Raw genomic sequence first — 14,762 nt, forward strand, 5'->3', positions numbered from 1 at the left:
TGCAATTTGATAGAGCTTGAGCAGTTTTGTAAAGAAGAATGTGGAAAAGTTGAAATGTACAGATGTGCAAAGTTGATAGAGACCTATCTAAGCAGACTCAAGGCTGTAATTGCTGCCAAAGGTGAACCTACTAAATACCGACTTGAAGGGGGTGAGTACTTAATGTAATCAATTATTTTATGTTTAAAGAATTGTAATCAATTTAGACCAATTTGCAGAATTTTTTTTCACTTTGATGCAAAAAAGTCTTTTCTGTTGATCAGTGTCAAAAAAGCCAAATTAAATCCACTGTGATTGAATGTTGTAAAACAATAAAACATGAAAACTTCTGGGGAGGGGTGAATACTCTTTAATAGGCACTGTATAAATAAGTAGTGCAAAAAGTAAGGTAATGTTGCACATTTTAAAAAATATATCAGATTGTTATAGTAATGTTATGTATTGTACTGTACTCCTGCCGCAAAACACTTAAGTTTTGCGATGTATGTCAGGGATAATAAATCTGATTCTGATTCTGCATACAATACCCCAGCAGTGGCTTAATGTTTTACAAAACTGTAACATGACCTCCTTTCTTTTATATTTTCTGCCCCAGGCAGGGAATATGCACTGGCACTGTCACTTTCAGGAATCCTAGTACTTGTGCACTGACGTCTCTTAAGTTCCTCAACAAACCCTCACTAGGTCTCTGCCATTTATTGTCCTTAGCAACACACAAGACACTGAAGAAACTCAGCAGGTCAGGCAGCATCTGTGAAGGAAAATGGACAGTTGATGTTTCAGGTCAAGATCCCTTATCTACACTGAAAGAAAGAGGGGAGATGGTCAGTTAAAAAGGTAGAGGGAAGGGTTGGAGCACGAGCTGCCAAGTGATAGGTGGATCCAGGTGTAAGAACATAAGAAAAAGGAGCAAGAGTAGGCCATCTGGCCCGTCGAGCTACTCCACTTTTCATTAAGTTCATGGCTGATCTGGCCATGAACTCATCATCCCCACCTAACTGCCTTTTCCCCAAAACCTTTAATTCCTCTACTATGCAAAAATCTATCCAACCTTGTCTTAAATATTTTTACAGAGGTAGCCTCCACTGCTTCATTGGGCAGAGAGTTCCACACATTCACCACTCTCTGGGAAAAGTACTTCTTCCTCATCTCCGTCCTGAATCTTGAGGCTATATACCTTAGTTCTAGTCTCACCTACCAGTGGAAACAACTTTCCTGTCTCTATCTTATTTATCCCTTTCATAATTTTATATGTTTCTATACGATCTCTTCTTATTCTTCCGAATTCCAGCAAGTAAAATCCCAGGGAACTCAATCTCTCCTCATGGTCTAACCCCCTCATCTCTGGAATCAACCTGGTGAAACTCCTCTGCACCATCTCCAAAGCTAGTATATCCTTCCTCAAGTAAAGAGACCAGAACTGCACATAGTATTCCAAGTACAGCTTCACCAGTACCCTGTACAGTTGCAGCATACCCTCCCTGCTCTTAAATTCAATCCCTCTAGCAATGAAGGCCAATGTTCAATTTGACTTCTTGATAGCCTGCAAACCAACCTTTTGTGATTCATGCACAAGCACTCCCAAGTCTCTCTGCACAGGAGCATTCTGCAATGTTTTTTACTATTTAAATAATAATCTGCTTTCATTTTAACTTCCAAAGTGGATGACCTCGCATTTACCTATATCGTACTCCATCAGCCAGACCCTTGCCCACTCAATTAACCTGTCTATGTCTCTCTGCAGACTCAATGTACCTTTTGCACAATTTGCTTTTCCACTCAAGTTAGCATCATCAGTAAACTTAGATACACTACACTCGGTCCCCTCTTCCAGACCATTAATGTATACCAGTTGCGGCCCCAACCCCAACCCCTGTGGCATACCGCTCACCGCTGATTGCCAACAGAAAAACACACATGTATCCCAACTCTCTGCTTGCCATTAGTTAACCAATTCTCCATCCATGCTAATACATCATCCCCCAACTCTATGCATCCTTATCTTATGGGTAAGTCTTTTATGCGGCTTCTTATCAAACGCCTTCTGGAAATCCTAGTAAATAACATCCATCTATTCCCCTCTATCCACTGCACTCGTTATATCCACAAAGAACTCCAGCAAGTTTGTCAAACAGGACCCGCCTTTGCTGAATCCACGCTGCATCTGCCTGATGGATCCATTTCTTTCCAGATGCCTCACTATTTCTTCTTTAGTGATAGCTTCAAGCATTTTCCTAACTACGGATGTTAAACTAATTGACCTATAGTTACCTGCCTTTTGCCTGCATCCTTTTTTGAGCAGTAGCATGATATTCACGGTTTTCCAATCCGCTGAAACCTGCCCAGAGTCCAGAGAATTCTGGTAAATTACCACCAAAGCCTCTACTATAACTTCTGCTATTTCTTTCAATACCTTGGGATGCATTCCCCCAGGACCAGGGGACTTGTCTATCTTCAGGCCCACAAGTTTGCTCAGCACTACCTCTTTAGTGATAGCCATCCTCACCTCCCATCGCATCCATAACATCTTTCTTTGGCATATTAGATGTGTCCTCCACCGTGAAGGGTGACAAAAAATAGTCATTCAAAGTCTCTTCCATTTCCTCATTACCCAAAGTCGATTCCCCCTTGTTGTCTTCCAAGGGATTACTTTTACTTTAGCAACCCTTTTCTGTTTTATATAATTATAAAAACTTCTACTATCCAATAAGTTTTACTATAAAAACTTGTGCTAGTTTATTTTCATAATCTAATTTCCCTTTCTTTATTGCTTGCTTAGTGGTTCTTTGTTGCTTTTTAAAGTTTTCCTAATTTTCCAATTTCCCACTACTCTTGGCAACTTTGTATGCATGAGCTTTTAGTTTGATGCCTTCTTTTATTTCCTTAGCTATCCAAGGCTGGTTCTCCCCACCCTTAACCATCTTTGCTTTTAACTGGAATATACTTTTGTCAAGCACCATGAAAAATCTCTTAGAAAGTCTTCCACTGTCACTCAACTATGATGTGGGAACACCCTGTGTTCCCAGTTTACCCTATTCAACTCCTCCCTCATACCATTGTAGTCTCCCTTGTTTAGGCATAATACACTGGTTTTAGATCAAATCATTGCACCCTCCATTTGTATGAGAAACTCAATCATATTGTGATCACACTTTCCAGGAAGATCCCTAACTACAAGATCACTAATTTTACTTGTCTTATTGCACAGGACCAGATCTAAGATGGCACGTTCCCTTGCAGATTCAGTAACATGCTGTTCAAGAAAGCCATCATGAAGTTCTCCTCAAAACTGCCTTGACCAACTTAATTTACCCAATCTATGTGCAAGTTAAAGTCCCCCATGTTAACTGCTGTTCCATTCTTAAATGCCAAAATATTTCTGTGTTTATTGCCTGTGTCATTGTAATGTTATTATTTGGTGGCCGATAGATTTTTCCCTTTACTATTCCTAATCTCTATCCAGATGGATTCAATATTCTGCTCCTTAGATCTTATATCGTCTCTCACTATCGCCCTGGTCTCATCTTTAATTAAGAGTGCTACCCCACCTCCTTTACCTTCCTGCCTACTGTTACGTTCCCCAGTAACCGGGTAATTTACCAGCAAAGATAAATGGGTCCGCTGAAGCCTGGTGCTACTATTTTCAAACGTTTTTATTTATAAAGGGGCACAAACGTATGGTTAATACAAAACATTCAGATCATATACGTCGTCACAACTCAATCTAAAGCACAGGTATAGTAATAATCAATCAGAAATAAGCTCTATCGTTGTCTAGGGGTAATGTAGATATATATTGTTTGCTGGATATCTAAAAGTCTTTTGCGGTCACTGCAGTTCCACCAGCTGCCGTCGTTGTAGCGCCGCGTTGGTGCACTTTTGTTAGAAAGAGAGAGATTGAATGAAACATTTACCCGACAGGTTTTCCAACCTGTAGGAGTTAGTCGGAAGTCTCGTTGGGGAATGGACTCTCATCTGTGGCCTCCCCTGTAGCTAGGCCGTTCTTCCGTGGTGAGGTCGCCAATCCCAGGCAAGGAAAAGACGCACACGAACCCCACCACCGGCTGTCGCTATCAAAACGCTGTCGCAGGATTTCTAGCGTGTCTTCTGGTGCGTCTGTCGCCCCGCCTCGGCAGCCCACCTTTTATCTGGACTGGCAGGGTTGTAGATGTCCATCAGGGTGGGGGGGGGGGCGAGGTAATCCTTCCCCCATCACCCATCTCACATTGCCCTGAGATTTTGCACGTAGGCCAGTTCCTTATCCCACAAAGGTGTCTCCCAAGACAATGGCTATGTCCGAGGCTTTTGTCTTGTTGAGCGACCAGCCCACATTCCAAACCGTAAGGCTCTCTCTCTCTCTTACGATTCTCACAAAGGAGGGGGGCTGAGGTCATGACACTACCTTTCCGTATTTCTTGATATCCTTGGATATTTAATTCCCAATTCTGTCCACTCTACAACCACGTCTCTGTAATGCCCTCTAAATCATAGCCCTTTATACTGATTTGTGCCACAAGTTCACTGACTTTGTTTTGAATACCACAGGCATTCAAATAAAGTGCCCTTACACTGATTGTCCTTTTAAAATCTTGTCATCTTTTACTCTTTTGCACTCGACATTCTTCACTCCACTCTTAACTTTCTCTTATCTTTTGCTTTTTCTTTATCTTTATCCACTCTTTTTTGCTTTACTTCTCCAGTCTGTTGAACCCACCCCCTTACTACTTATTTTAAAGCCCTAGTTATGCAATCCACTAGGATCCAGGTCCCATCACGGTTCAGGTGCAACCCATCCCATTGGTACAGCTCCCTCCTTCCCCAATACTGGTGCCAATCACACCCACTTCTCCCTTACCAATCCTTGAGCTACTCAACTCTCTAATCTTCTTGACCCCATGCCAGTTTGCACATGGCCCAGGCAGTAATCCAGAGATTAGCACCTTTTTGCTTCTGTTTTTTAATTTAGGCCCTAGCTGCTCAAATTCCCTCAGCAGAACCTCTTTCCTCATTTTACCTATGTTGTTGGTACCCACATGGGCCACAACAACTGGATCTTTCCCCTCCCACTGCAAATTCCTCTGCAGGTCAGATAAGATGTCCTGAACCCAGGCACCAAGCAGGTAACACTGCCTCTGGGATGCTCTATCCTCACAAGAGAGAAGTCTATCTATACCATCCCCACTTACCACTACATTTCTCTTCTCTTCCCCCTCTTGAACCCCATGGGGATGAATAAAGTATCTATCTATCTATCTATCTATCTATCTTCCTTGAACTACTAGACTTCCTGACTGGGAGATCTCTGTCAGTCCGGATTGGAGGCAGCATCTCCAACACCATCACACTGAGCAGGGGGGCCCCCAGGGCTGTGTGCTCAGTCCACTGCTGTTCACTCTGCTGACCCGTGACTGTGCTGCAACACACAGCTCGAACCACATCATAAAGTTCGCTGATGACACGACCATGGTGGGTCTCATCAGCAAGAACGACAAGTCAGCTTACAGAGAGGAGGTGCAGTGGCTAACAGACTGGTGCAGAGCCAACAACCTGTCTCTGAATGTGAACAAAACAAAAGAGATGGTTGTTGACTTCAGGAGGGCACGGAGCGAACACTCTCTGCTGAACATCGAAGGCTCTTCGGTAGAGATCGTTAAGAGCACCAAATTTCTTGGTGTTCACCTGGTGGAGAATCTCACCTGGTCCCTCAACACCAGCTCCATAGAAAAGAAAGCCCAGCAGCATCTCTACTTTCTGCGAAGGCTGAGGAAAGTCCATCTCCCATCCCCCCCCATCCTCATCACATTCTACAGGGGTTGTATTGAGGGCATCCTGAGCAGCTGCATCACTGTTTGGTTCAGAAATTGCACCATCTCAGATCGCTAGACCCTGCAGCGGATAGTGAGGTCAGCTGAAAAGATCACCGGGGTCTCTCTTCTCACCATTAGACATTTACACTACACGCTGCATCAGCAAAGCAAACAGCATTATGAAGGACCCCACACACCCCTCATACAAACTCTTCTCCCTCCTGCCATCTGGGAAAAGGCTCCGAAGCATTCGGGCTCTTACAACCAGACTGTGTAACAGTTTCTTCCCCCAAGTCATCAGGCTCCTCAATACCCAGAGCCAGGACTGACACCAACTTACTGCCCTCTACTATGCCTATTGTCTTGCTTATTATTTATTGTAATTCCTGCACTGTTTGTGCACTTTATGCAGTCCTGGGTAGCTCTGTAGTCTAGTCTAGTTTTTTTTCTGTGTTGTTTTTACGTAGTTCAATGTAGCTTTTGTATTGTTTCATGTAGCACCATGGTCATGAAAAACGTCTCGTTTTTTACTGTGTACTGTTATGGTTGAAATGACAATACAGAGTGACTTGACTTGACTACAATGCCACAGTTAGGTTGCTCATCCTTCCTACAGCCCCCACTCTCATCCACATAGGGAGCAAGAATCTCAAACTTGTTGGACAGGCTCAAGGGCTGAGGCTCCTCCAGCACTGTCTCTTGGATCCCACTATCTGCCTCACTCATAGTCACACCCTTTTGTCCTTGACCACAGACTGAATTTGAGGCAGCTAATCTAATGGGTGTGCCTACCTCCTGAAACAGAGAATCCAGGTAACTCTCCCTCTCCCTGATGTGCCGCAGTGTTTGAAGCTCAGATTCCAGGTCATCAACTTTGATTCTGAGTTCTTTGAGCAGCCAACACTTGCTGCAGATGTGGTCACCAGGAACCATAATGGGTTCGGCCAGCTCCCACATCATACTGCATCACCCTTTATTTAGTTAGCTGTAATTTAGTGTCTTTTTATTCAACCACTACAAAAGCCTTTCCTGCTTCTTACCTGTGCATCCTCTCCAAAGCCTCAAGTTCCCTCTCATACACTGGTCCATTCACACAGTGGCCGTTTTGCTTGACCCTGCTTTACACTTATTTGCTCCTGCTAATGAATCGTGAATTGGTCTGCTGCTAAAGCACCAAGCCTCGCGAAACGCTCCTATTTAAAACCCTTCTCCCTGACCTGTGCGAAGCTCTCTCTCTCTCTCTCTCTCTCTCTCTCTCTCTCTCTCTCTCTCTCTCACTCTTTCTGTGAATTGATTGGTACTGGATGGGCAGTTAAGAATGAGGAGAGAGAGGAATGATGTCAGAATTAGGAGGTGATAAGTAGAGGTGACAAAGGACTGAAGATGATGAAATCTGCTAGAAGAGGATGGGTGGAGCATGGAACAAAGAAAGGCAGTGAGAAAGGGAACCAGTAGGAGGAGTATGTGGGTGATGGGCAGATGGAGTGGATAGGGGAGGGAAAAGAATTAGGCTGATGGGGGCCAGTGGAATCAGCCAGAGATAGAGAAAAGGGACGGGGTTGGAGAGCGGTTAGCAGAAGTTTAAGAATTCGGCATTTAAGCTCCTGACGAAGGATCTCGGCCCGAAACTTTGACTGCTGCTTTCAACGGATACTGCCCGACCTGCTGAGTTCATCCAGCTTTTTTGTATGTCTTGATTTGACCACAGCATCTGCAGTGTACTTTGTGTTTATGGCATTTAAGCTGCCTGGTTGGAGATAGCAAAGGTGGAAATTCTATCAGGTTCAAATTCATTATGTTTAGTTGTGCTGTCTTTAGTTAACTAGTAAGTCAGACAGCACCTATGGAGGGGAATAAACAGCTGATATTTTGGACGATTGGCCCCATCCATAGATGCTGCCTGACTTGCTGAGTTCCTCCAGCATTTTCTGTGTGTTGCTTAGGATTTCCAGCATCTGCAGGATCTCTTGTGTCTACGTTGTGTCCTTGTCATGGGTATCAGTGCAATGAGGTATGGGTACAATGGAAAACTTGGCAAGCAGCATCACAGACACATCAATATAGACAACACACAGAATATAAATTATTCATCAATTATACAGACTGTGAAAGATTTGTAAAAACCAAAACCTTAGTAGAAAAAGAAAGACATAACCATGATGGTGTAAGAGGTGGTCTGTAGTGTTCTATTGCTGAGGTAGTGATTAGGGTTGTGCAGTTGGTTCAAGGACCTGATGATTGAAGGGAAGTAGCTGTTCCTGAACCTGGTGGTCTAGGAATTCAGGCTCCTGTACCTTCTGCCCAATGTTACAACTGAGGGAAGATGGGATGGCCCTGGATGGTAGGAACCATGAGGGGTTTTGTGAGATGTGCACTCCTATGAGTTTGAAACTGCTTGCTGTATCCAGAGCTGTGCCACCGATGTAAAGAAGGGTGTGACTGGTTCGAGTTTTTCTAAAATCGATAACCATCTCCTTTGTCTTGTTAACATTAAGCAAGAGGTTGTTTGCCTGGCACCAGGCCTCGAGCTCGTCCACCTCTTCCCTGTAAGCCATCGCATCATTGTTGGTGATGCAACCCGTCGCACATTGAGTCTAGGCTGACCATCAAGCACACATTTTCAAAAAGTTCAAAGTAAATTTATTATCAATGTACATATATGTCACCATATACAACCCTGGGATTCATTTTCTTGCATGAAATTCAGCAAATACATGAAACAATAGAATTAATGAAAGACCGCACCCAGCAGGGTGGGCAACAACCAATGTGCAAAAGAAAACAACTGTGCAAATACAAAATGAGAGAAAAAAAGCAATAATAATAAATAAATAAGCAATAAATATCGAGAAAATAAGTTGTAGAGTCCTTGAAAATCAGTCCATAGGTTGTGGGAACAGTTCAGTGATGGGGTAAGTGAAGTTGAGTGAAGTTATCCCCTCTGGTTCAAGAACCTGATAGTTGTGGGGTAATAAATAGTCCTGAACCTGGTGGTGAGAGTCCTGAGGCACCTATACCACCCTCTTGATGGTAGCAGTGAGAAGAGAGCATGGCCTGGATGGTGGGAGCCCTAGATGATGGATGCTGCTTTCCTGCGCAAGTAGTCCTTGTAGTTGTGCCCAATGGCGGGGAGGGCTTTACCCGTGATGGACTGGGCTACTTTTTGTATGTAGGCTTTTCTATTCCAGGACACTGGTGTTTCCATACCAGGCTATGATGCAACTAGTCAATATACTCTCCACCACACATCTATAGAAGTTTGTCAAAGTTTTAGATGACATGCCGAATTTTCACAAATTTCTAACTGTCTTTACAAACTGTCTTTTTAAAAAAAAATTTTTATTAGTTTTTCAAAACATTTTACAAATTAAAAACCCCAAATCCCAATGAGGAGCATTAATACAGTGCAAAATTAAGCATACAATAACAATATGCTACAAAGGAAGAGAATTTAACAAAAAAGCACCTAAATTAAAGACAAGTAAGCTTAGTGTCCTCCCCAAGCCCCACAACACAAGAAAAAAAACAACTCCAGACCGACCACAACACAATATAAAGAGTATAGGTCAGGACAGTCAAACTCCCAGACTGTGAATACACTTAGCAACAGAGGATAATAATGCCTACTACCAGAAAAAAAAAGGGAGCTGAAAGCAAGGGACCGAAAAGAAGAAAAAAAAAGAAAAAAAAACCCTAGTCAAGAGGAAGGTTATGAAAGTACTCGATAAAAGGTCCCCAGACCTTATGGAACTTTAGATCCCAATTAAGAACTGAATAATGAATTTTTTCGAGGTCCAAGCAGGCCATAATGTCGTTAAGCCATTGCGCATGAGTGGGCGGGGCAACATCTCTCCATCTAAGGAGGATCAAGCGTCTCGCCAGGAGAGAGGCAAAGGATAGTATTCAGCATTTGGTCGGACCCAGACATAAATCTGTCTCGCCCCAAAAACCGAACAGAGCAATTAAAGGGTTTGGTTCTAGGTGCTGATTCAGAATACCCGATAATGTAGTGAAGACATCTTTCCAGAATTTCTCCAAGCTAGGACAGAGCCAGTACATATGGATGAGAGAGGCCACGCCCCCTCTTGCATTTATCACAGAGCGGACTAATGTCAGGGTAGAATCGAAATAGTTTAGATTTAGACATATGGGCTCTATGAACAATCTTAAACTGTAAAAGGCAATGGCGAGCACTAAGAGAGGTTGAGTTAACCGATTACAAACTGTCTTTAAAGAGAGTGAACCCTTGCAAGGCAAAAGGTCCTGATGGATTACCTGGTATGGCTCTGAAGCCCTGTGCCAACCAGCTAACGGGAGTATTCAAGGACATTTTCAACCACTCACTGCTATGGGTAGAAGTTCCCACTTGCTTTAAAAAGGCAACAATTATACCAGTGCCAAAGAAGAATAATGTGGGCTGCCTTAACAACTATTGCCCAGTAGCACTCACATCAACAGTGATGAAATGCTTTGAGAGGTTGGTTATGACTAGACTGAACTCCTGCCTCAGCAAGGGCCTGGATGCATTGCAATTTGCCTATCGTCACAATAGGTCAATGGCAGATGCAATCTCCATGGCTCTTCACACGGCTTTAGACCACCTAGACAACACAAGTACCTAGGTCAAGATGCTGTTCATCGACTATAGATCAGCATTTAATACCATCATTCCCACAATCCTGATTGAGAAGTTGCAGAACCTGGGCCTCTGTACCTTCCTCTGTAATTGGATCCTTGGCTTCCTAACCAGAAAACCAAAGTCTGTGCGGATTGGTTATAACATATCCTCTTTACTGACGATCAACACTGGCGCACCTCAGGGGTGTGTGCTTAGCCCACTGCCCTACTCTCTGTATACACTTGACTGCGTGGCTAGGCATAGCTCAAATAACCATCTACAAATTTGCTGACGATACAACCAATCTCAGGTGGTGACAAGAGGGTGTACAGGAGTGAGATAAGCCAACTAGTGGAATGGTGCTGCAACAACAACCTGGCACTCAACATCAGTAAGACGAAAGAGCTGATTGTGGACTTCAGGAAGGGTAAGACGAAGGAACACATACCAATCCTCATAGAGGGATCAGAAGTGGAGAGAGTGAGCAGCTTCAAGTTCCTGGATGTCAAGATCTCTGAGGATCTAACCTGGTCCCAACATATTGATGTAGTCATAAAGAAGGCAAGACAGCAGCTATACTTTATTAGGAGTTTGAAGCGATTTGGCATGTCAACAAATACTCTCAAAAGTTTCTATAGTTGTACTGTGGAGAGCATTCTGACTGGCTGCATCACTGTCTGGTATGGAGGGACTACTGCACAGGACCGAAAGGAGCTGCAGAAGGTTGTAAATCTAGTCAGCTCCATCTTGGGCACTAGCCTACAAAGTACCCAGGACGTCTTTAGGAAGCAGTGTCTCAGAAAGGCAGCGTCCATTATTAAGGACCTCCAGCACCCAGGGCATGCCCTTTTCTCACTGTTACCATCAGGTAGGAGATACAGAAGCCTGAAGGCACGCACTCAACGATTCAAGAACAGCTTCTTCCCCTCTGCCATCCGATTCCTAAATGGACTTTGATGCTTTGGACACTACCTCACTTTTTTTAATATACAGTATTTCTGTTTTTGCACATTTTTAAATAATCTATTCAATATACATAATTGATTTATTAGTATGTTTTTTCTCTTTCTCTCTCTGCTAGATTATGTATTGCATTGAACTGCTGCTGCTATGTTAACAAATTTCACGTCACATGCCAGTGATAATAAACCTGATTCTGAAAGTAGAGGCTCTGCCATGCTTTCTTCACAATAGCACTTATGTGCTAGACCCAGGAAAGATCCTCTGAAATGTTAACACCAAGGAACTTAATGTTGCTGGCCCTCTCCACCTCTGATTCCCCAATGAGGACTGTCTCATGGAACTCCATTTTCCTCCTCCTGAAGGCAGTATCAGCTCCTTATTCTAATCCTACCTAACTTCCATATTTCCAACTCCCACTCATCTAACTAAGGACAATTTTTAAGCAGTCTGATAATCCACCATCCAGCGTGCCCTTGGGATGTGAGAGGAAAGGTCATAGGTTTAGGGCGAAAGGTGAACTATTAAAAGGGAAACTGAGGGGGAATCTTCTTCACTCAGAGGGTGCTATGAATGCAGTGAACTATTAGCGGAAGTGATAGATGCAGGTACAGTTGTAACTTTTAAGAGAGATTTGGATAGGTAGATGGATGAGAGAGGTATGGAGGACTATAGTCCAGGTGCAGTTTAATTGGTGACCTGGACTAAATGGACCAAAGGGCCTGTTTCCATACTGCAGTGCTCTATGACTATGACACCCATGTGGTCACTGGGACAACGTGCAAACTCCACACAGACAGCACTCAATGTCAGGATTGAACATGGGTCACTGTAGCCTACTGGATATCATTGGCATGGACAATATTTGCTGCCTATCCCATAATGACCCTGAGAAGGGACTGAACAGCTGTGTTCTAGAACTGCTGCATTCCTGGTGAAATGCTCTCACCATGCTGTTGGACAGGATATTCCACCATTTGGATCCAATGATGAACCAATTAGACCATAAGACCATAAAATATAGGAGCAGAAGCAGGCCATTTGTCCCATCGAGACCGCTCCACCATTCAGTCATGGGCTGATCCAATTCTTCCAGTCATCCCCACTCCCCTGCTTTCACCCCATACCCTTTGATGCTCTGGTTAATCTATCTCTGCCTTAAATACACCCAATGACTTGCAAACCTCCAGCATACCTATAGAGTTCCCTCCACGAACTTCCTTCCTCCTTTCAGACTCTTAACTGATTTTATCTGCCTTAATACTTAATGTGTCAATGTCATCGCATAGACACACATTCTAAAAGCAGCAGGTATTAAAGGAGCTCTTGATATCTTGACCAAGATACTTCCAAGTCTAGATGGAGTAGATGGTAATGTTCCAAATCAGCTCTTGCCTTTACTGATAGAGGTGGGTGGATTTTGGAGGGGCTGCCTGAACAGTCTGCAGTGCATTTTGTAGTTAGTGCATACCACTGTCACTGTGGAGGGAGTGAATGTTTAGGATGCAGCTGACCAACATCAGTCCTATACCAATGCGATAGATTCTTATCTCTTATGTTTGATGCTTTTTATGTTTGAATATGTTTTTATGTTTGAATCCAGGTTACTAGAGCTGTGGGGTATTAGCTCAACTAGCTGCCTATGTAGCATCACAGAAACAGGACCTTCGGCATAATTGGTCCATGCATTCTAAGACTACCGTCTAAGCTAGGTCCATTTTGCCATGTTTGGCCCATATCCCTCCTTGTACCTGCCCAAGTATCATTTAAAAGTTGTTAATGTACCTGCCTCAATCACTTCCTCTGGCAGCTCATTCCAGATACCAACCACCATCTGGGTGAAGGACTTGCCCCTTGGGTTCCTGTTAAACTTCTCCCCTCTCATCATAAATCTGTGCCCTCTAGTTCTAGATTCCCCAACCCAGGGGGAAAAATAAATCTGCGTGCATTCACCCTATCTATGTCTGTCATGATTTTTTTATACACCTCTTTAAGGTCACCCCTCATTCTCTTCAGCTCTAATTTCTTGGAAGGTAAGGGGAGATTGAAACAGTGGAATGTATAAATGCAAGTCTCTTCTTTTTCCTTCTGTTGGGGATTTTTAAAGGTCATTAATGGGATGATTGTTCTAAGATTTTTTTGTCTTCTGGTTGATAATGAATTGTAACAACGCTTAAGCGTAATTTACCTCTTTTCAGTATACACAATAATGCCCTTTCAATTGAAAAGTTAGTAGGTGTTGGAAAGTGCACCTTCAAGCACATTATTACATCCTGTGTATCAGAAAGGGAAATTTTCACATTTCCAAACCACATGGAAAGAGCGAGAATGTTAATCAAAGCCTGAGAGATCAGGAGGAAGCAGTGGTCATAAGCAAGAGAAGACGAAATTGGGGCTTACAGAGGTAGGAAAGAGATAGGCGCAGATAAAAGGAGTGAGAAATAAACAGGAAAGAGCAAATGAAACACAGAAAGGAAAACTGAGAAGGAATTGGGGTCGATGAAAGAGAAGACTGTGGGATACAACCATAGTAACTGATGAAGGATCTCAGCCCGAAACATTGGCTGTCTATTTCTCTCCATAGATGCTGCCTGACCTGCTGAATACCTCCAGCAATTTGAGTCTGTTACTCTGGATTTCCAGCATCTGCAGACTGGCTTCTGTATGAGATAAAGTCCCAGCATATGAGAGGGGCAATGGACAAGCAAGAGTGCAAGCTGAGAGAAAGGAAAGCATGGGAATATAGGGAAAAGAGAAAATAAGATACTGGAGCTGGATTAGAACATTCAACCCATCAAGTCTGCTGCACCATTCAATAATGGCTGTTTATTTTCTTCAACCCCCCCACTCTTACCTAACACCTTAAAGCCTTGACCAATCAATCTCTGCCTTAATTTCTATCAATATCTTAATCTAATAACCTATCAATTGCTACCCAATGAATTGATCTCCACAGCCCTCGATGGAAATGAATTTCACCAATTCACCACGCTGTAGTTGAAGAAATTTCTCCTTTATTCTGAGGCTCTGCCCTAGGGTGTTAGACTCTCCTACCAATGCAATCATCCTCTCTGCATCCACTCACTTTGGTAGAGAGAGGCACACAAATGTCTGATGAGCAGATGGGAGTCTGTTTATCAATTAGCCTGGCCACCCTGGCTTCAGGTTGAGTGATCCTGGTATGGCTACTCTCTATGATAGGTTACTACCAATAGCTCCCAAGCCCCAGTAGCAGATTAAAATTGGTTTGAAAAGATTTGGTATGTCACCAAAGACTCTAACAAATTTCTACAGCTGTCCTGAGAAGAGCATTGTCACTGATTGCACAACAGCCTGTTATGAAGGCTTCACTGCACACGATTGCAGTGATTGCATGA

This window comes from Hemitrygon akajei, chromosome 11, assembly GCF_048418815.1.
Source record: "Hemitrygon akajei chromosome 11, sHemAka1.3, whole genome shotgun sequence".
NCBI lineage: Eukaryota > Metazoa > Chordata > Chondrichthyes > Myliobatiformes > Dasyatidae > Hemitrygon > Hemitrygon akajei.